Genomic DNA, 22,211 nt, shown 5'->3' on the forward strand with positions numbered 1-22,211 from the left:
TTCTTCATTTCCTGTATATAAAGTTTCTCCCACACAGATTCCCTCTTTTGGTAATTATTTGGTTGATGAAACTGACAGGCCCATTGTGTAGAGATGACCACAGTGTGGATTATGCTGACGGCAATGCCGTGGTATTATCTACCATGTACTTCTGTCCCTTGTATTTCCTGTAAACTGATCAATTGATCTAAAGTCTTAATCAAATTCAGATTTTTTCTTTTCTTCTTCTTTTTTTTTTTTACAAGGCTACTTTAATAGTAGTTTTGTGTAACTCTCACAAGAGGCTCATCGTATCTAGATGTCTCTCTTTCTGTGATGCTAATAGCTATTGACAGTCATCCATTAGTTAATTAGGGGTTTCAGAATGGTGCTATTCTAATTGTATAATTTCTTTTTTCATTATTAGATAGACTACTTCTAAGAAGAGAAACTTTCCAGGGGAATATATTGCATGCACATTTCACCAGCATTAACATTATTATAAGCATTAAAGCATTCCTGTTCCGGATTCCCCTCTGAAGCCTGGTCAGTTTGAGTTTTGATAATTTGCATTTTAGTGCACAGGATTCCCATTAATATCTCCCTAATTACTATCTATTTTGAACATCTTCCTCTCTGAAGTTTTTTGTTTTTTCCCATAAAGACATTTCCAATTGTTCCTTTTGGATTTGTTATTTTTCTTCTTTCTTACCACAACAGTAATGACTCTTTCCTCTATTCAACTTACACTCAGCTTTCTTAATAATAGTTAAGGATTACAACTCTATCAACGAAAAGGGAAGTAGAAAAAAGTGTCAGTTGAAATTATATGCAAAAGGGTGAATTATTAAGAGAACATCTGGCATTAGCATTGCTTTTCTTCACCACTGCCCTAGGAAAGAAAATTCAGCATTGTATTTACAAAGGTCTATTTCCCACCCTGGGGAGGAAATCTAGAACCTCTGTATTTTTTTTTCTTGTTTCAATTATTTATTTTTAATTAACAAGTAAAAATAGCATGTATTTATCATGTACAGCATTGCTGTTTTGAAATATGTATATATTGTGGAATGGCCAAATTGGGCTAATTAACATATGCATACTTATTTTTTTGGAATCTGAATTTTAAAATCTTTAAAGATTAAACTGGTGACCTCAAACGGGGGCTGCTTAGTCAGCTGCACAGAAAAAAAGCTGCCTATCAAAGAGTTTCAAAGGCCAAGAGAGATGATGGAATTATAGGTTTTAAGACATCTGTAATTTTCTTTAGAATCCTTGTGCATGGACAGTATGACATCATGTATGTGATAGTTTAAGCTAAACTGCAGAAGTTATGGCTTTTTTAAATCAGAAATACATACTCCACAGATGGCAAGGAGGGGTTTCGGTTATCTTGAACTCTGGTCAACACCAGATGTTTTGCTAATTAGCATAATTAACATTAGAAATAAGTAATCAATGGTGAGATTAAGGACTTTATAAATAGCATAATGGACTTTAGAAATAGAGGCTCAGTGTAATCAATAGTACTCAAGATAAGTGAACTGGCTAAAATATTTTAGAGACAGTCTCGACATGGCATGGGAAGGACTACAGATCTAGGAGTGCTTTTTCTGTTCAATACCATATGGATTGGCATTAGAGGTATAATATAGTAAATGTCTTGAGTTCACCTTGAACTTTGAGGATTTCATTTGCTGACAATAACTAGGTCTTACTGACTTCTCTAGAATATTGCTGTTTTTCCACAAAAGAATTTTTCATGCAAAGTGCCCTCAGAGTACCTAAAAGAATAGTGAGTTGAGATTTTTTTTCAAGCTATATGACTGTCTTTTTATTTGCTTGATAACAAATGTTTGTTTTCAAAATGTCTTATGGAGCAGTCCTTGTATGATTGTACCGGTCACTTGCAGTAGGAATGACCAATTAATAATGCCCCAGCTCCTCGAAGCTCATGATCTGCCAAGAAGACAACACTAATGGGTGCATGAATAATTACATAATTTGTGTCCATGATATGGGAGGGACCCTTCTGAAAGGGGCAGAGCCAGTCCCCTGCTGGCCTGTGGTCCTCACTGGGAGCCACTTCCCTCTGCTCCCTTGTTCCATGGTTCACCCTCTTCATCCTCTGGTTTTGATGGCGGGCTAACACTCTTCAGCTCAAGTTCTCCTGGCTTTTCTGCTAGACCCAGCCCCAGCCCCATCTCTCAGAGGGTGCATCTGGCACACAAGAAGAATAGCTTAGCCCAGGAGACATCTTTGGATGTTGTAGGGGGGTGGGGTGGGGTGGGGTGGGGTGGGATCACCCAGGGAGAAGATGTGGGAGTAGAGGAAAAGAAGCTAGTTGCAGATCCCAGCTATCAGGGGCTGAGGGCTGGACAAGGGCTGCCAATATGTAAGGAGCGAGTTGGGGAAAGTGTGCAGGGGTCACAGGGAAAAGCAGAGGGAGGCCCAGGAAGTGAGGGGAGAAAAGGTCTTCCAGAAGGAGAGAGCAGAATAGCCATGCTTCCCTCTCTGTTTTCTGTTCTTGTCCAGTTTCAGTTTTCCCAGGGGACTTTGTAAGACTATTTCTATGGAAGTTTTCTCTTTACCAAGGTGGGCTGCTGCCTTCTTTTAGAGCCAGGGAGGAAAGACACCTAGATTTGAAATGTTCATACACATTACACTTTTTTCTAGTAATTGATTTCTCATCTTATTTTATCCCAATACCTGCATATTCTTTTCTCTTTCTCTGTCAGCCTCATTATATTAATCTCATTCCAGCACAGACATCGATTAGCGAGTGTTCTCTGAAGAGCTCCACGTGCTGATGCTAGATGCCAATATCTGGAAATGGAGTAGGTGAGGACTGTGCAGAGAGACCAAAAAACACAGCAGGGATAAGAGGTGCCTACTGTCAATAAGAAGGGGTTTTGCACCACTGAACATGGCTTATGCTGCTGCCTGGAAAAAGAAGAAAAAAATGTCCATTATTTGTAATGTGGAGCAAGGTTGTGCTTGATACCAACAGCCTGTAATCACTGGCTGAGATGATAGGAAACCCTTTTATTCCATGGGCTGTGTAAACAGGGCATGGGGAGAGGATTGTTCTGGGTCTTTGAGAGAGAGGATGCTTCAGAGACCGACTCTTCCTCTTAGCTATTTACAAATAATTTCTACCAATTGGAGACGTTTTCGATTTATAAATTATGCTGTCAATTTTTTGTTAATTAATCTTAACCAAACTCTGGAAGGTATTATTGGTGTTTTTTTCCAGTTAAAAACAATTAGGCTCATCTCAGCCAAGTTTGGCCAGATGGATAATTGTGAAAGGATGCTCAAACAAGGGTTTCTACTTTCTAAGCTGATGTTCCCACCACTGCAACATGGTCTCTTCCTTATAATATCCAAGGTCTTTGCTTTCTTGCTAGGCAATATTGCCTAGTATTATGTGAGGCCAGCCAATATGATAGGTATATTTGATCACTGGCTCAGTAAATAGAGCCAATGCCCTCTTGTGAAAACTTCTTATAATTACATTTGCCTTTAAGATAACAATATGATTATCAAATATTTGACAGGATTATCAAGACTTAGTGAAAATTATTTACAAATTAAAAACTTTAGGAGGGCTGTCCTGAGTGTCAAGAGAACAGAAGGAGGTATGGGGAGAAGAGTAGCAAGAATAGAGCCTGCTGCATGTGTTCCACGCTGTGCTGGGGTTTTATTCACATAATTGTTTTTGTTTCTTTTTTTGTCAATTTCATTAACTGGATAAAATAGGTGATATTTGACCCAATTGATAAATATGAACTATAGAGCAGTTTTATATAGTTGAATAGCTTATGGGTAGCAAAGCTGGATTTCCTTGGTTCATTTTTGTCCTGAGTCTAGCTGCTAGAATTCCCATTCCAGTGGTCTATCTGTCTCATATGCAAGGTTGCTTGCCCATTCTCTGGCTGCAGGAAAATATTAAGTAGCTCTTAATTCATCAACCTGAAACTATTCTTCAGACATTAAGGTCTAAGTGTGATGTTACAGATAAAATAAATAGATAAATAAAAGTATGGAAAAGATCAAGATACCTATTTCTGCTTGTTTTGCAGGGATCCGTACACTTCAGCTAACTGTGCAAATCCAGAATTTCCAGCCCTCACCACTGTACACCCCAGAATCATTACACACATGGCATCACACAGAGTGGTGCTCAGGGGCTCCATTCAGACCCTGACTGTCTCTTCTTCCCAGTAACTCCGGTGTGCACTCTCTTCCTAGTGGTCCATTGCTTGATGAATTTAAATGATGATGGATCCATTGATTCATTAATTTCTACTAAACACATTAATTGAGTCCTCGAGCTGTGCCTGGGATTGCTCTAAATGCTTTAGAACACATCATTCTCAGCAAACTATCCCAAGGACAAAAAGCCAAACACCGCATGTTCTCACTCATAGGTGGGAATTGAACAATGAGAACACATGGACACAGGAATGGGAACATCACACACAGGGGCCTGTTGTGGGGTGGGGGGAGGGGGGAAGGATAGCATTAGGAGATATACCTAATGCTAAATGACGAGTTAATGGGTGCAGCACGCCAACACGGCACATGTATACATATGTAACAAACCTGTGCGTTGTGCACCTGTACCCTAAAATTTAAAGTATAATTAAAAAAAAAAAAAGAAAAAGAAAACATTGGTGACCACACCATTGGCACTTAAAAAAAAAAAAAGATCCCATCTTTAAGTGCTTTAAGTCATTGAGAGATTATAAGGTTATGAGTTTAAAGATTGGAATGCCAAAAAGAAAGTGATGAACACCAAAGTATAGACAAAGCGATCTGACATTTAGAGGATGAAGAAGTATATTACAGGTGGGGAAATAATAGTGAGTTTAACACTGTTAACCATTGATTTTGCATATATTATATGCTTCTCTGTGGGTCACATTCTTCATGTAAATGGATTCATTGGATATGTCATTATAACATAAGCAGCATTCTGCTGTTCATAGAGCACATATTTATTGCATGTGCTAGGCACTGGGTAAGCTTGTCTATGTGTGAAAATACCATGAAGAAAGGAGAGCTTCAAACACTTTCCCAAGGCTCCACAATAGCCAGAGTTAACTCGTATCTATTTGACCCCAAGTAGATCTCTTTCTCTATAATTGGAAGACACGCAGAAGTCTTTGTGAAAGGGACACCTCATCTGAGCATATAGGATGAATAGCAATTAAAGTTGAATTCAAGAAATAAACGTCCACCAGATGCAAGCAGTGAGCTTCGCTTCTGAAGGCTGACGACTAGGAGGGGGCCGTATATTTGAGATAAATATATGACTATATGCAAAGAATCGGGGAAGCCAGAGTAATACACTATGGGAGAACTTTTTTGTTTTTAAATTACAATCTAATTTAACTGAATAAATAAGGAAAGATTTCTCAGGGATGTTCTTGTTTATGCTTAAAAAGCAAGGAGACAGGGCTGTGCAGGTAGAGGGAACTGAAAGAATTAAGGATTGGAGATATACAACTTGAGACTGATAAAATGATGTCTCATTGCTTGCAGCATTTATTATGTGAATATGATGAGAATCATTTAAGATTTTATTGGAAGAGAAAGCTCCACAGACCAAAAATGATTAAACATCCTTGAACTAAAAATCAGGTGTTGGCAAGTGTGAGCCTGCAGGTGAAATCCAGCCAACTGTCTGCTTTTGTGAATAAAGTTTTATTGGATTCCAGCCATACTCAATTGTTTATGGATGATTTATGTCCCCTTTCATTCTATAACAGCAGAATAGACTAGTTGCAACAGAAACCCTAAGGTCCACAAAGCCAAAAATATTTGTTTTCTGGCCCTTTATAGAAAAATTTGGCGAATTCTAGATTGACATTTGATTTTGGAGTTCTGGAAATCTAGCGAAAAGTTTTGATTGCACCTTTGTTGTGATTGTCCTCATTTCTGTTTGTTGGGTTTTTGGTTTTATTATTAGGAAGATTGAACATGTAGCAATCTGTGGCTCAGAGAGGCAGATGGGGTGAAAACATCTGGACAGAAAAATTCAACCATCACCAACTGACAGAACTACTATACATTGCTGGGCTCTGACATAGGCAAAGCTGAATAACACATGCTTTTCATGCATAAAGCAATGTCGTGGGAGAGACGATCATAACACTGATTAATTGGGCTAGCAAAGAAGGAATGCAATACAAACAAGCATAATACGTGTATGTCTTTAAAAACACGTGGAGTCACATTCAGTTGAGGAGAATCTGAGCCAGCTTCTTGGAGGAAGTAGCATTTGAAAGGAGATAGAAGGAGTGGTAGCGTTTCAGCAAGCACAGATTTGGGGGAAGGCGTTGCTTTGTGGACAGGATTGAACTGGAAGCACACGTTTCTGACTCTTTGAGTATTGCTTTCATGTCCTCATGGAAATTTATCAATGCTGTAGGAGCTTTCATGCCACTGCCAGTTTCTATTTATACCTTGCCTGATTTCTTTTTGGCCCGGAGCAAATTTCCCCATGTTAATTTTTTACATGTGCAGATATCTTATGACTAATTCTAATAATTAGAGCAGAAGAAAAGAATGATGATGGAACTATTTTATTCAATCCATTCATCTTGGTTGCCCCATTCAGCAACTTACTGACTAAATTAAATCTCAGATTCATTGGAGATATGTTTGAAGCAGATAGAAAATTGAAAATGTATTTCCACTACATTAAGGAAATGGTCATTTTCAAAATGAATCTCTTTATGAGAAGTAATCAGAATTAGATAAGGATAGAGAGCAAATGTCTGCAATATTTAGATGGTTGCGATATTAAGGGTGATTAATTATCATCTTAAAATATCACAGGCAATGCTTGCCTCATCTGTTTGCCTGAATTGACCTCTTCCGTACCCATTATGTTTCTCCGCAGTTGAAATGAGTTTTTAAATGGGCCTTACACAGGCTGGTGCGCGCACGTGTGTCTGTGATGAATGGGACGGTGCCGGCGGTGATGAGCCTGGCCTGTTGATTCCTTTCACAACGTAAAAGAAGGATCCGGGGTGCGACAGTCAGGCAGACCTGAATCAAAAATCTGGAAATTTACTTCTTTTTGACTTATTTTTCTGAATTGTTATAGTAGTTATTTCATTTGGTGTTTATAAGAACTAAATGAGAAAATAAATACATTAGAAAGATAAAAAGAGTGCTGCATCCAAACATGCAGGAGCTCAATAAATGTTTGTCTCTACTCCCCTTATTTATTCTAGTTGATTTTATTTTAGAAACAACACCAGAAAAGACTTGTGGCAAAGCGGGGACTGTTTTCTCAAATGTTGAAACTTTGGTATCCCAGGAAGGAACAGACTCCTTATGTTATCCTTTCTTTGAAGACGAGTAAAAGCAATTGGATGAAGCCATAGTAAGCAGAAAGACTGAGGGCCAATTACCAACAATGGTTAATGCTAGAGAGTAGGAGGATATGTTCATTAAACATTTCTCATATGGCAGGAGCCACTCTAAGCTCATAATCCTCACAGCAGCCTTAAGATACAGGTACTCTTACAGACAAGGAGAAAGAGAAGTTGCCTTGATGGGACACCAACACACAGGCACATCTGCCCAAAGAAATCAGGCCAGAAGAAAATAAGTGCATCCGTGCACTCTAGGTTGTGTTATACTAATCTGTAGTTAATTCTAAATTAGATATGAGCCAGGATCACACAGGGGATATATTTTTTATAATGCAGTAAATCATCAGCTAAACAACTGGCTTTATGATGTCTGGGAGGATGTATTTATATGTGTATATCTATATATCCCTGGAGATTTTGATGATCACTGGTTGTCTTTATCTGGGAACCACTAATAAACAAAATCGTTAAAGGAGATTATCAGACTGGACAAGATAAAACAACTTGGAGTGAAGATAGGTGGATGGTGGGCAGTTGACCATGGAAGGTGTTTTCAAACCTATTTAGAATTGTTCTATCTTTTCCTAGAAGAAATAGCTAAGGCCAATAGCTCTAATCTAAATAATGGCAAGTCATACATGAATTTAGGCCGTCTTATGAGCAAATGTACTTCTGTCTGAAACAATAACGTACTTTGGAGCATTCAGGTGAAGACAGAGAAAACACATTCTGGGATTATAGTAGAAAAATTCCTGCATGAGGCATGAAGTATAGAAGTCAAACAGGATGAATGTGGAGGTGACTTCTTGTTGAGCAATTTCATGATGTCCAGGCATTGACACAGAACAACATCACAGTCTGCATAGTTGTTTCCCAAGCAAGCTGGGTGACTGAAAAACAATTTGAGCACATAGATTATGCTGTGCTTATCCTCCTTTCTTTTCAAAACCAAATTATTCTAACCACAAATATAACATTGTAAGATATAATCATAGCCAAATTGGCCACGTGTTCTCATAATGATGTACCTTTTTAGGATGAAGATGCTGAATTTTCTGGCCCCTCTCAATGACAGAGTCAGTCTATCTGCGTAAGCTTGAGGACACTTTAGAGGCTGCCGTACAACCTGCCTGGGACAAGCCACTAGCAATGGCCCCCCAACATAGACTAAAACCAACGTGTGGTGGGAACCTTAGCAGTGAATGAATATTTGGTGGAGAGGAGAGCAGCCTGAGGTTCTGAAGATACGGTGCTATTTCAATAAGAACAGCTTTTGTTGTCTCAGCTCAACTAAGAAATAATCATATCCATTTTGGACATCTTTGGATGCCAGTGATGCATAACCAATTCTAACCAGCATAGGCTAAAAGGAGAACGTGTTCTCTTCTATCTAGAAGGGAGAGGTTCAGCAGCTGAGTTCAGGAGTGACAGCAAACACCTCCAGGATTCACTTGTTAACTCATCCTCCTTTCCAGTTGTCTTAAGACCTCAGCTTCATTTCCTCCACCCATTTTTCTCCACTGGGATTTCCAGCAGCTCATCTCCAAGAGTTGTCACTAGAAAGGGATTGGCTCTTATCATTTCTAGTACCAACTTCAAATCTTATCAAATACCTCTGACTGGTAGTAGCTTCTCACACGGGGCATGAGAAAAGGATGCAATGGATATATCCCAGAAGCAATGAGGAGGTACACTAAGAAAGAAATGAAAACCAGAATGAATGCTCAATATCGAGTTAAATGTTTTAGAGGTAAGATGATTCTTCTGAAACAGTGAAATGGTGTTAATAAGGTGATAAGGTGAGACATGAACAGAGGTGGAAAGTGGCTTGACTGAGATTCATTTGAGGATGTTTCTAGGCTTTGTTTTAACCAAGGAGGCTTGAAATTTCCAACCCTTATCACCATTGTTCCCTGTGATTTACCGTTATCTGTACTTGATCTTCTTTCACTACACATTGTTCACAGAGACAAGAGATAGGAAGAACTTGGCTGTGGAACCAGGCAGACTTAGTTTATCAGCCGGGATTCTTTTGCTTTCAAGTAACAGAAATTTAGCTGTTGCAAAAACACCACCACAAACAACAACAAAACATGAAAAGTATATGTGTAGGACTGTTTCCAGTTGTAGCTGGACATCACCCAAAAACTCCTGTGAATCTCTTTCTCTACAATTTTAACTTCTTCTGGCCTGGCCATACTCTGTGGAACCCCTTATGGTAATAAAGATGGCTCTAATCTGTGTCATGATCACTAGATGTGTGCTGCTTACAAACTCAGATATAGAGAGTTTTTTGCATGGTGATCCCGACCCGTCTTTCTGAGTCACACCTGCAGAACCTCACATACCCACCTTGGAAGTGGTCAGTGCATCCCTGATGGTAGGGCACATTGTCTTGCCAGACAGGATCTTGTGCCTGCCACTCAACTGCAGGAAGCAGAGTCCCTTATATGAAGAGAGAAAGAGGCACCTCACATAAGATAGGCCTAATGGGATTTATCTCCTGGGAAATTTGAAATCAAAACAAAACTTCAAAGCCAAAACATGGTCATCCTCTAGCCTAAGAAAGAAACATGTTCAGACAGATGTTTAGACAAAAACATAGAGGAGAATCTCTTCAGATCATGTGTCTACAGTCCTCCTTTCACTGTGTCCTTGGAGTCCAGTTGACACTACCTTATATTTATGAGTTGCCTATCGTTTGCTTAAGCTAACTGGAATAGCTTTCTACTCCTTCCAACAAGGACTCACAAGTAATACCCTTGCAAGTCAAATCTGGCCAATTATGTTAACCTCTCTAAGTCCCAAATTTCTTATAAGAAATACACAACTTAGAGAGTGGAAGTGATTTGATAAGAAAATATCTATTCAATTTGAGACACAGTGGCCATTCAAAAACACTTATAAAACCTGTATTATTGAACTCAGGTTAAACCCTGAAAATACAAGAATGAAAAGACATGATTCTTGGTCTATAAAAGAGCATTATTACAATTGACACCCTTAGTCTGTGCTGAATAAATACATGAGTGCTCACATATGTGTCAGTATTTGCGGAATGAGTGTACTATATATATCTGGAGAATAAATGCTGTCTCTTTCCCATAAAGTTTGTTTTGGTTTCAGACACACAATTGTCTCTCCATTAGTACTGGCTCTGTACCATCAGCAATCAGGTAAATTAATGGTTGACTACTTTCATTAGTAGGATTCCATTAGGGTTATTTCCCAAACTTGGTAGAAGTCTGGCTTTGTTATCTTTTAGCACCGACTGTAAATCTTTCTCTCATCTCCTACTCTTTTTTCCTAGGGGCCTAATGATTGCCCCACTCTAATAAAAATAGCATAGACTGGTTTCTCCCTATTATGAATCGTATTGTTGCTTTTCTCCCGTTCCTTCAGGAACTACTTTGAGATCCATGCATCCTTAAGAACAAATAAGCAGCTCAATTGATTTTTAGAAAGCTGACAAAAAAAGATAATTGATTGATAATATTAGAAAACTTACTGACTATATGGTCTAACAGTTTAAACACTTTATCGTTTATAAATATAGCCTATACATATTGGCTCACTTAAAGAAGTATAGGGAACTTGTTATAACATGGGCTTTGATGTTAGAGAAATCTCAGTTAGAAATGTGACCTCAGGGAAATCGTCTGAGCTCTCATCGCCTAAGGTTCCTCAGCAGAAATATATACATACATGAATAGAATGTATATATATATACTGGCTCTGTGTGTGTGTGTGTGTGTGTGTATATATATATAAACTGGCTCTGTATGTGTGTGTGTGTATATATATATAGAGAGAGAGAGATAGATAGATAGATAGATAGATAGATAGATAGATAGATAGATAGATAGTACCAGCTCTATACCATCAGCAATCAGGTAAATAATAGTTGGCTACTTTGATTAGTAGGATTCCATTAGGGTTATTTCCCAAACTTGGTAAAAGTCTGGCTTTGTTATCTTTTAGTGCTGACTGTAAATCTTTCTCTCATCTCCTACTCTTTTTTCTCTCTCTCTCTATGTATATATATATTTGCAAGACTCACAAGCGAAAGATGGAAAGTGTCTGCACACTGTTCAGCACCGGATGAGCTGTCATTGGTAGAGACACTCATGAAGTCAGCTCTTCCTTTAGTGGAATTTAGGGGAAAATATACACAGGATATTGAGAGGTGGATCCAAGAGAGGGAGCCTCCTTGTTTAAAATAAAGTTAAATACATTTCTTTATGGCATGGATTCTTAGGCTTATTTTCCCTATGTGGTTTTAAGAGCTTTAGCATTATTCTGAATGCGAATTTCTCTTCATTATTTTCACATCAGGCATCATGAGCCATTTCTATCTAGATGGTCTCTATGAACAAAACTTTCTTTTCTGCATAGAGAATGTTTGTCATTTTTTACAACCATAATGTTTCTTCCTCTTCCTTTCCAGCCAGGAAAGTGCCAGAGTTTGCAGGTTAGGTTTGATCTTCATTATCTACTCAACTATACCATCCATTTCATTCCCTTTTCAACGTCTTATCTCTTTTTCAGTTCCTTCTATATGAGATGAATGCACCTTAATTGTACCCTAGTTATCACTGATTCCAGGGCATTTTCAAATATTTACTGCCTTTAATATATATCATGATTTCATGTTTTTTAAAATCACTCCAGTTCCAAACACTTCCCATTTATCTCTTCCCATTACCTTCATCTCAAATGCCTCCTTTTCATTCATTTCTTTTTTTTTTTTTTTGGATGAAGTCTCTCTCTGTCCCCCAGGCTGCAGTGCAGTGGCACAGTGGTGCAATATTGGCTCACTGCAACCTCTACCTCCCAGATTCAAGGGATTCCCCTGCCTGTAGCTGGGATTACAGGCACGTGCCACCATGCCTGGCTAACTTTTGTAATTTTTTTAGTAGAGACGGGGTTTTGCTGTTAACCAGGCTGGTCTTGAACTCCTGACCTCAAGCAATCTGCCCCCCTTGGCCTCCCAAAGTGTTGGGATTACAGGCGTGAGACACTGCGCCCGGCCCATTCACTTCTTTTATGTACAGTCACATGTCCCATAATGACTCAGTCGATGACAAATTGCATATACCATGGTGGTCCTATAAAATTATAATTTTGTATTTTTACTGTACCTTTTCTGTGCTTAGATGTGTTTAGATACACAAATGCTTACCACTGAGTTACAATTGCCAACAGTATTCAGCACAGTCACATGCTGTACAGATTTGCAGCTCAGGAGGTGTGTAGTAGGCTCTACCATCTTGGTTTGTGTAAGCACACTCAGTGATGTTCTCACGATGGCAAAACTGCCGGATGACACATTTCTCAGAATGTATCCCCACCGTTAAGTAATGCGTGACTGTATACGAGACCCAATATCTTTATTTCTATTTTGGTTCTTTTCTTTTTTTTTTTTGCCTTTTATTTTTATTTTTTTTTTATTATTATACTTTAAGTTCTAGGGTACATGTGCACAACGTGCAGGTTTGTTATATATGTATACATGTGCCATGTTGGTGTGCTGCACCCATTAACTCGTTATTTACGTTAGGTATATCTCCTAATGCTATCCCTCCCCCCTCCCCACACCCCACAACAGGCCCCGGTGTGTGATGTCCCCCTTCCTGGAAACCATCATTCTCAGCAAACTATCGCAAGGACAAAAAACCAAACATCGCATGTTTGTTTCTTTTCTATTGAAGAAGTCAAGTAGTTTATTCTTTTTTCTTTGGGTTCTTGTAGAGTACAAAATTTTGAAAACCATGTTCTATATCTGAGTTTTTGAATGATATTTCATTTCATCCTGGGCAAAAAAAAAAATGGTTAGCATTGAATTTGATGAAGAGGACCATAGATCAAAAAAACTTAAATATATATGTTATAAGTGTATTTCTCTTAAGTGTAAAATTCTGGAAGCAGGCAATATTGGCCTGAATAGTAGTTGTGTTGCAGTGAATCCTCAGGGCCCAGCTCCTTCTGTCATTGCCTCACCGGGCATGGCCTCAGTATTAAGATGATGTAACAAATTGCCACAAACATAAAGTGGCTTAAAACAACATAAATGTGTTCTCTTACAACTCTGGAGGCCAGAAGTCGAAAATGGGTCGGCAAGGGCAGATTCTCTAATTCTTTCCTTTTCTAGCTTCTAGAGGCAGCCTGGATTCCTCATGGCCTCCTTCTCCATCTTCAAATCATCAGTGGAGCCTCTTCCAATTTTTCTCTTTCTGTTTCTGTCCTCATATTGCTTTTTCTCTGACTCTGAACCTCATCCTTCTCTCTTATAAGAACTCTTGCAATTATATTGGGTCCACCAAGATAATCCAGGATTATAGCCCTCAGTTTTAATTACACCTGTAAAGTACCTTTTTCTGTGTAAAGTAACCTAACCTATTCACAGACTTCATGGACTAGGATGTGGACATCTTTGAGGTGTCATTATTCTACCCACCACAACTGTCACTTCATTTTTTTTTTTTTTTTTTTTGAGATGGAGTATCGCTCTTGTTGCCCAGGCTGCTGGAGTGCAATGGCGCAATCTCTGTTCACTGCAACTTCTGCCTCCTGGGTTCAAGTGATTCTCCTAACTCAGTCTCCCAAGTTGCTGGGATTACAGGCACGTGCCACCACACCCAACTGATTTTTGTATTTTTTTAGTAGAGATGGTGTTTCACCATGTTGGTCAGGCTGGTCTTGAACTCCTGAGCTCAAGTGATCCACCCAGCTTGGCCTCCCAAAATGCTGGGATTATAGGCGTGAGTCACTGCACCTGGCAACACAGGCTTTATTTCAAACTTCCTTTCCTAGTCCAAGATAACTGCTCCAGCTTTCATCCCCCAGGAAGGCAAGAGTGGTGGTGAAGAATGGTCAAATGCTACATCACTTGGCCTGTGAATGAGATGTCCTGGAAGATGCCCCAAGAGCCTTGGGTTTACATCTCATTCACCATAAGATAGCCTCATGACTACACCCACCTGCAGTGGAGACTGGGAAATGCAATCTGTATTCTCAGAAACATGAGCCCAGATCTGACGAAAGAGAAGGAGTATATGTGCTCAACTAGAACTCTTGGTTTCAGAGAGCAGTTTTTCTTTGATAACGTTCCTTTGTCTTCTACCATTTTATACTCACTCGTAGAGCTGTGTGTTACAGAACCCATCATGAGGGGCTTTTTTCTTGCCTCAACTTTCTGATGTTCTAAGGCTGAACTGTTGGAGTCTGGGAGAAGCTTTGATCTCCACTGTGTCTAGGACTCTTCTTTCCCTGACCCCTGTTTCTAGGACAGTTAGAGCAATAAGGCATCTCAGGGTATAACGTGTTATGTACAATGCCCTAGATACCCTTTCTCTGAGCAGCACTAATGGACTGCTTTAATAAATGAAGAAAGTCAAGTGAGGTAGTATTCTGGCCATCTTTACATATAGCCCCTGCGTAGCGAATGGATGACTATCTTTCTTTTTTCTGCCATTACTGCATATATAGCAGTTTAAGCAGTCTGGCTATACAATAGACATTTAATAAATATTAAGTACAAAGAATATTTAATACATATTTGTTTTATAAAATGAATATTTAGGTTGATTCAGTATGTTGTAAGTTTTTATCTTTTGAGGCACATTGGAAATCATTTTATTTGAAAGAAGAGAAGTAAGGATATTAAATTTCTCATTTAGAAAGCATAAAAGCACATTTTGAGTATCTGTGGAAATGTTTAATCTTTTTAAAACATTACATGTGGACATCTAAACATAAACTTCTTTGTTAGTAGGTCTTGAAACATTCAAAAGAATTCCTCATTCATTTTCGCTTTTGGTCACACAATAGTCTGATCACTGAGTCTAATTCCCTAAATGGGATTTTAAACAACTCCAGTTTCTTCTTTTGCCATTTGGTTAAACGACTTGGCCAGTGTCACAGATAGAGAAGGGCCTACCCAACAGGTGTTCTAACCCTGACTTTTTGTATATAATGCACTCTTTTCTACCAGACAGCATTTATCATCATAGCGAATAAATTCCTTCAAACAAAACTTACAAAACAGAGATGAACTACAAACAAATCTACCGTTGCTTTTTTTAGTAAACTAGACCAGATAATTCTATAAACATGAAGGTAGAAATGTGCCACCTTATACTAAACCATGTATCAACTTTGAGGGAAACAACAAAGAAAAATAACATGGAGGTACAATGTTTTCTGTCTTCCATCGGTGTCCTATCCTATTTTACAATTGGGCGATTTTTGAAAAGAACAACAGGTAATGAAGAGAGATAGAAAAGTCCAAAGGTCTGGGTCCTTTACCATGTAAAATGAGAATATCATTAAAAAATGAAAGAACATTTTGTATACAATTTGACAATTTATAGCTATAGCTTTAAAACATCCATATATCCCATATCAGAGACTCTTGATAATGATGAAACATCAGAATAACCTTCACAAGGTTTTTAGTAAAATCTTATGTGTGACCCTGATCAATTCTTTTATAAGTTCATCAGAATTGATTGACTTTCACACTTGTGAAGGAAGTATGAAATACTCCTTCAGTTTTATAGAGTAAACAGACATCTGGTAATTAAATAATCCAAAATGTGTGTGTGTGTCTAAATAACTCAAAACGTGTGTCTGTGCGTGTGCGTGCACGCGTGCAGGCAGTCACACATGCGTGTATCTCAGGTTATTATTTATAATAAATAACATAAAAATTAAGCTCTCTTAAAAGGAGTTATTTAATAAAATAATTTTCTATAGCATAATGTGTGGTCATTAAAATATAATCATGTGATTGGAACCTACTTATAAAATTGCAAGACATGATATTTAATGAATCATGAAAATATACAACTCAGTGTAGCATGACAATGAAATTCTTTTTCTTTCTTCTTTATCTAATTGTCTTTAAAACTGATACATGGGGCTGGGCACAGTGGCTCAAGCCTGTAATCTCAGCACTTTGGGAGGTCAAGGGTGGCAGATCACAAGGTCAAGAGATCGAGACCATCCTGGCTAACATGGTGAAACCCCATCTCTACCAAGAATACAAAAAAAATTAGCCGGGCGTGGTGGCGGGTGCCTGTATTCCCAATTACTCCGGAGGCTGAGGAAGGAGAATGGCGTGAACCCGGGAGGCGGAGCTTGCAGTGAGCAGAGATCGAGCCACTGCACTCCAGCCTGGGCGACAGAAGGAGACTCTATCTCAAAAAAAAAAAAAAAAAAAACCTGATATATGGATTATTTGACTTCATATGACCTTATGAAGAGTGGGGTAACTTTTTCCATCTTGATTTCTACCTCTAGAGCCAGTGTTGCCTGCTTCCTGTTCCCCTTTCTAGCTTTTAAATGTTGGTGTTTTCAGAAAATTATCTGTGTTCTATGCACATCCTTCTATTTTCTCAAAGATCTCACCCATTTTATGATTTTAAGTGCATCTTTATGCTGATGACTGTAAATGTTTGTCATATCTTTTAAAAAGTGTAACTGTAATATTTGTAGGCCCTTCCTTGAACTTCGACAGACACTAAACATACTGCATTTCAAACACAACATTTATTCCTCTTATGCCGCCCTCTCCACCTTCTAGATTCTTTATCTTGGAGGAATCAGCATTCACCAAGTTTTCAAATCACCCAGACTACCCTACATCCTGAATGCTATCCTGCTGACTAACCTTCACTAGCCTCTTCTGAACACTGTAAATCTTTTTCTCAAATATTAATTAAATGGCCACAAATCTGTTTTGCACACAGTAACTAGGGGATCCTGTGTAGAATTTGAATTCATCTGATGTTTACAACTCTCCAACAGTGTCCAATACCTTTTGGATAAATAAAACACTAGTTGGCAAGGCATGAAAGATTCTTCCAACCTGGCCTTTCTCTGAAATTTAGAGCAAAGTTGCCTGAGATAATTGCCACAGCACAGGAGTATTTGTATTTTTCCACAAGTTTTGAGTTCTTCTGACATATATAAAGTGAGCTTTATCAGACATTATATGGTTTACATTTGTGTCCCTGCCCACATCTCATGTCAAATTGGAGGAGGGGCCTGGTGGAAAGTGATAGGATCATGAGGGCAGATTTTCCCTTGCTGTTCTATTGACAGTGAGTGACTTTTCATGAGATCTGGCGGTTTAAAAGTATATGGCACCTCCCCCTTCACTCTTTCTCTCTCCTGCTGGCATGTGAAGGAGGTGATTGTTTTCCCTTTGCCGTCTGCTATGATTGTGAGTTTCCGGAGGCCTTCCAGTCAGGCTTCCTGTACAGCCTGCAAAACTGTGAGTCAACTCAACTAAACCTCTTTTCTCCATAAATTACCCAGTCTCAGGCAGTTCTTTATAGCAGTGTGAGAATGGAAAATACACGCATGCCGCTTCTTTTCCCTTTTCACCAAGCTAACACACCCATGCCCCTAATAAGTCAGTTCGTGAGTTGCTATGTACACAGAACATGCCTGTTAAATCCCTGATGCATGAATGTATTAGTCTGTTTTCATGCTGCTGATAAAGACATACCCGAGACTGAGAAGAAAAAGAGGTTTAATTGGACTTACAGTTCCACATGGCTGGGGAGGCCTCAGAATCATGGCAGGAGACAAAAGGTACTTCTTACATGGCAGCAGCAAGAGAAAAATGAGGAAGACACAAAAGCAGAAAGCCCTGATAAACCCATCAGATCTCTTGAGACTTATCCACTATCACTAGATTAGCACAAGATAGACTGGCCCCCATAACTCAATTACCTCCCCCTCGATCCCTCCCACAACACATGAGAATTCTCCAAAGTCTTATTTGAGACAAAGCCAGTCCCTTCCGCTTATGAGCCTGTAAAATCAAAAGCAAGCTAGTTACTTCCTAGATACAATGAGGGAACAGGTATTGGGTAAATACAGCCATTCCAAATGGGAGAAATTGGACAAAACAAAGGGGTGAAATTGGCCAAAACAAAGGGCCCATGCAAGTCCAAAATCCAGTGGGGGTATTCAAATTTTAAAGCTCCACAATGATCTCCTTTGACTCCAGGTCTCACATACAGGTCACACTGATGCAAGAGGTGGGTTCCCATGGTCTTGGGCAGCTCCACCCCTGTGGCTTTGCAAGGTACAGCCTCCAACATGGCTGCTTTCATGGGCTGGCATTGAATATCTGTGGCTTTTCCAGGTACATGATGCAAGCTGTCAGTGGATCTACCATTCAGGGGTCTGGAGGACGGTGGCCCTCTTCTCACAGCTCCACTAGGCAGTGCCCCAGTAGGGACTCTGTGCGGGGGCTCCGATCCCACATTTCTCTTCTGTACTACTCTAGCAGAGGTTCTACATGAGGGCCCCACCCCTGCAGCGAACTTTCGCCTGGGCATCCAGGAGTTTCCTTACATCTTCTAAAATCTAGGCGGAGGTTCCCAAACCTCAATTCTTGACTTCTGTGCACCAGCAGGCTCAGCATCACATGGAAGCTGTGAAGGCACGGGGCTTGCACCCTCTGAAGCCACAGCTTGAGCTGTACCTTGGCCCTTTTCGGCCATGGCTGGAGCGGCTGGGACACAGAGCACCAAGCCCCTAGGCTGCACACAGCATGAGGACCCTGGGACTGGCCCACGAAACCACTTTTTCCTCCTGGGTCTCTGGGCCTGTGATGGGAGGGGCTGCTGTGAAGGTCTCTGACATGGTCTGGAGACATCGTCCCCACGGTCTTGGGGATAAACATTAGGCTTCTTGCCACTTAAGCAAATTTCTGCAGCTGGCTGGAATTTCTTCTCAAAAAATGGGTTTTCTTTTCTACTGCATTGTCAGGCTGCACATTTTCTGAACTTTTATCTTCTGTTTCCCTTTTAAAATGGAATGCTCTTAACAGCACCCCAGTCACATTTTGAGAGATTCGCTGCTTAGAAATTTCTTCTGCCAGATACCCTAAATCTTCTCTTTCAAGTTCAAAGTCCCACAAATCTCTAGGGCAGAAGCAAAATGCCACCAGTCTCTTTGCTAAAACATAACAAGAGTCACCTTTGTTCCAATTCTCAACAAGTTCCTCATCTCCATCTGAGACGACCTCAGCCTGGACCTTATTGTTCATATCACTATCCATTTTTGTCAAAGCCATTCAACAAGGAGGTTCCAAACTTTCCCACATTTTCTTGTCTTTTTCTGAGCCCTCCAAACTCTTCCCAGCTCTGCCTGTTACCCAGTTCCAAAGTTGCTTCCACATTTTTGGATATCTTTTCAGCAATGCCCCACTCTGCTGATATCTATTTACTGTAATAATGCGTTTTCATGCTACTGATAAAGACATACCTGAGACTGGGAAGAAAAAGAGGTTTAACTGGACTTAAAATTCCACATGGCTGGGGAGGCCTCAGAATCACGATGGGAGGCAAAAGGCACTTCTTACATGGCAGTGGCAAGAGACAAATGAGGAAGAAGCAAAAGCAGAACCCCCTGATAAACCCATCAGATCTCATGAGACTTATTAACTATCATGAGAATAGCATGGGAAAGACCAGCCCCCATGATTTAATTACCTCCCCTAGGTTCTTCCCACAACACGTGGGAATTTTGGGAGATACAATTCAAGTTGAGATTTGGGTGCGGACACAGCCAAACCATATCACATGAGTGAATGGACGCAGGTTAGGAATGGAGAAGGTGCTTTCCTAGATATGGAAACTGAGGGTAATAAGAGGAAGATGTTGTGCTTGGCATGGTATGAGAATCTACTACGTGCCAGACCTAAATGCTTTATGGGCATTGAATCATTTCCTTCTTGCTATGATTTGAATGTGGCCCCTTTGAAATTCAGGTGTTGCCAATGTGGTATTAACAGGTGGAACTATTAAGAGGTAATTTAGCCATGAGGGCTCCTGGCTTGTGAGTGGAATTAAGGCCCTTATAAAAGCGGCTCCCATAGCTTTCAGAGAGTTCACCCTCCAGCCTTCTGCCAGGTGAGGAAGCAGCCCTCATCACTCCCCGTGGAGGACGCAGGAGTAAGGCACTGTCCTGGAAGAAGAGAGCAGCCCTCACCAGACGCCAAACCTGCCAGCGCCTTGGTCTTGGACTTCCAGCATCCACAACTGTAAGAAGTATGTTTCTGCCCTGTATAAATTACACAGTTTGTAGTATTTTGTTATAGGAGCACAAATGGACTAAGACAATCCTCATAATAACCGTCTGTAGCAAGTTTCATTGTTGTCCGCGTTTGAAATGTAAGACAGCTGAGGAGCGGGTAAGTTATTTATCCAGTGGCAAAGACACTCTGCTGTAGAGGTGGGAATTGATGCCAGGCTTCTTAACACTGGACAGTTGTGTCTTAAATAGACACAACAATATCAGATCAAGAAAAAATGAAATGAAACACAAAATCAGTAACCCACATAGAACTAAAATCATCAAGATTTTACGCCTTTTTTTCTCTTGCATTTCTGCTTGTCTTGCAAATGTATTACGTATTTTTGACAAATTGACAACAATGCCACTGGTTTGAATTGCCTTTATTTAAAGTAGTGATATCACACTTTCTTTTATGTCAACTGCACAGTATTTCTTCTCCTTTTTGTCTGATCTATAGACCACTTAGGCTACTATAAGATCCCATGATTACCATCTCTACCCTTTTCCAATTTTGATGAAGGAGGGAAAAATAAAAAACAGTAACTCAGGCTGGGCGTGGTGGCTCATGCCTGTAATCCCAGCACTTTGGGAGGCCAAAGCAGGTGGATCACAAGGTCAGGAGTTCAAGACCAGCCTAGCCAACATGGTGAAACCCCATCTCCCTTAAAAATACAAAAATTAGCCCAGTGTGGTGGTGCACGCCTGTAATCCCAGCTGCTCGGGAGGTTGAGGCAGGAGAATTGCTTGAACCCGGGAGGCGGAGGTTGCAGTAAGCTGAGATCACATCACTGCACTCCAGCCTGGGAGACAGAGAGAGACTCTGTCTCAAAAAAAAAAAAAAAAAAAAAAGTAACTCAATAATGACGCAGACATAGAAAAAAAATGAATGGGACAGAGAGCCTTTGTTAAAAAAAAAAAAAAAAAACAGTAATGCTACAAGAAGAAGATGATCAACAAAATTAAACCTAACCATAATCTACCATATGTGTTAATGACTACCAAAATAGCAACAATAAAAATTCTCAAGAAACTCAAGACAGTGCAGATGACGTGCTTCAGAACAAAATTATGAGAATCCAAATTATCTTTGATTATGTATGCACAGTAGGAAGTATGCAATATTGCAGACAAAGTGTTGCATGGCAACCATTTTTTTGTTAGAATACTAAATTATAATCTTGAGGAAATTCTAGTTATACAGTAATTTCAGTTTTAAAATATCTAATATTAGTCACTTTTAAAGACAAATTTTATAAGGTTGCTAGAAAATTAATCATAAACACGTTAGAATATTAGTTTCTGGAATTGTCTGTTGACTTCCTGTAAAATACATAAACAATGTGTGCATTTTTGAATTTTTTATCAGTGCATAAGAGAATCTAGTATCATGACCCACCAGCAGACATTCACAACATCATTTAAGTCCTAGTGTTAAAATAATCATTTTAGAAAAACACACACTATATCTCTATCATATTGTTTTTATTTGATCTGACTTCACTTGGGCGGGACCAGAGTTTAGCTGGAATACTATCAGACCCGTTTTGGGATTGAGGGTTGAGCCTCTACCTAATGCCCGCATAGTTTCTTATCAATGATGTTCTAAAGTCTCTCATAGCCATGCCTGTTATTTCTTATGCATACTCTCTCCCAGAATAGACTGCAGGTGATTTCATTGAGCTCAGTTCTCTCTCTGTTTATCTGATGATGTGGGTGGAAGAAAGGAGGAACATAGGC

Source organism: Pan paniscus, chromosome 7 (genome assembly GCF_029289425.2).
Source record: "Pan paniscus chromosome 7, NHGRI_mPanPan1-v2.0_pri, whole genome shotgun sequence".
In the NCBI taxonomy this organism is placed as follows: Eukaryota; Metazoa; Chordata; class Mammalia; order Primates; family Hominidae; genus Pan; species Pan paniscus.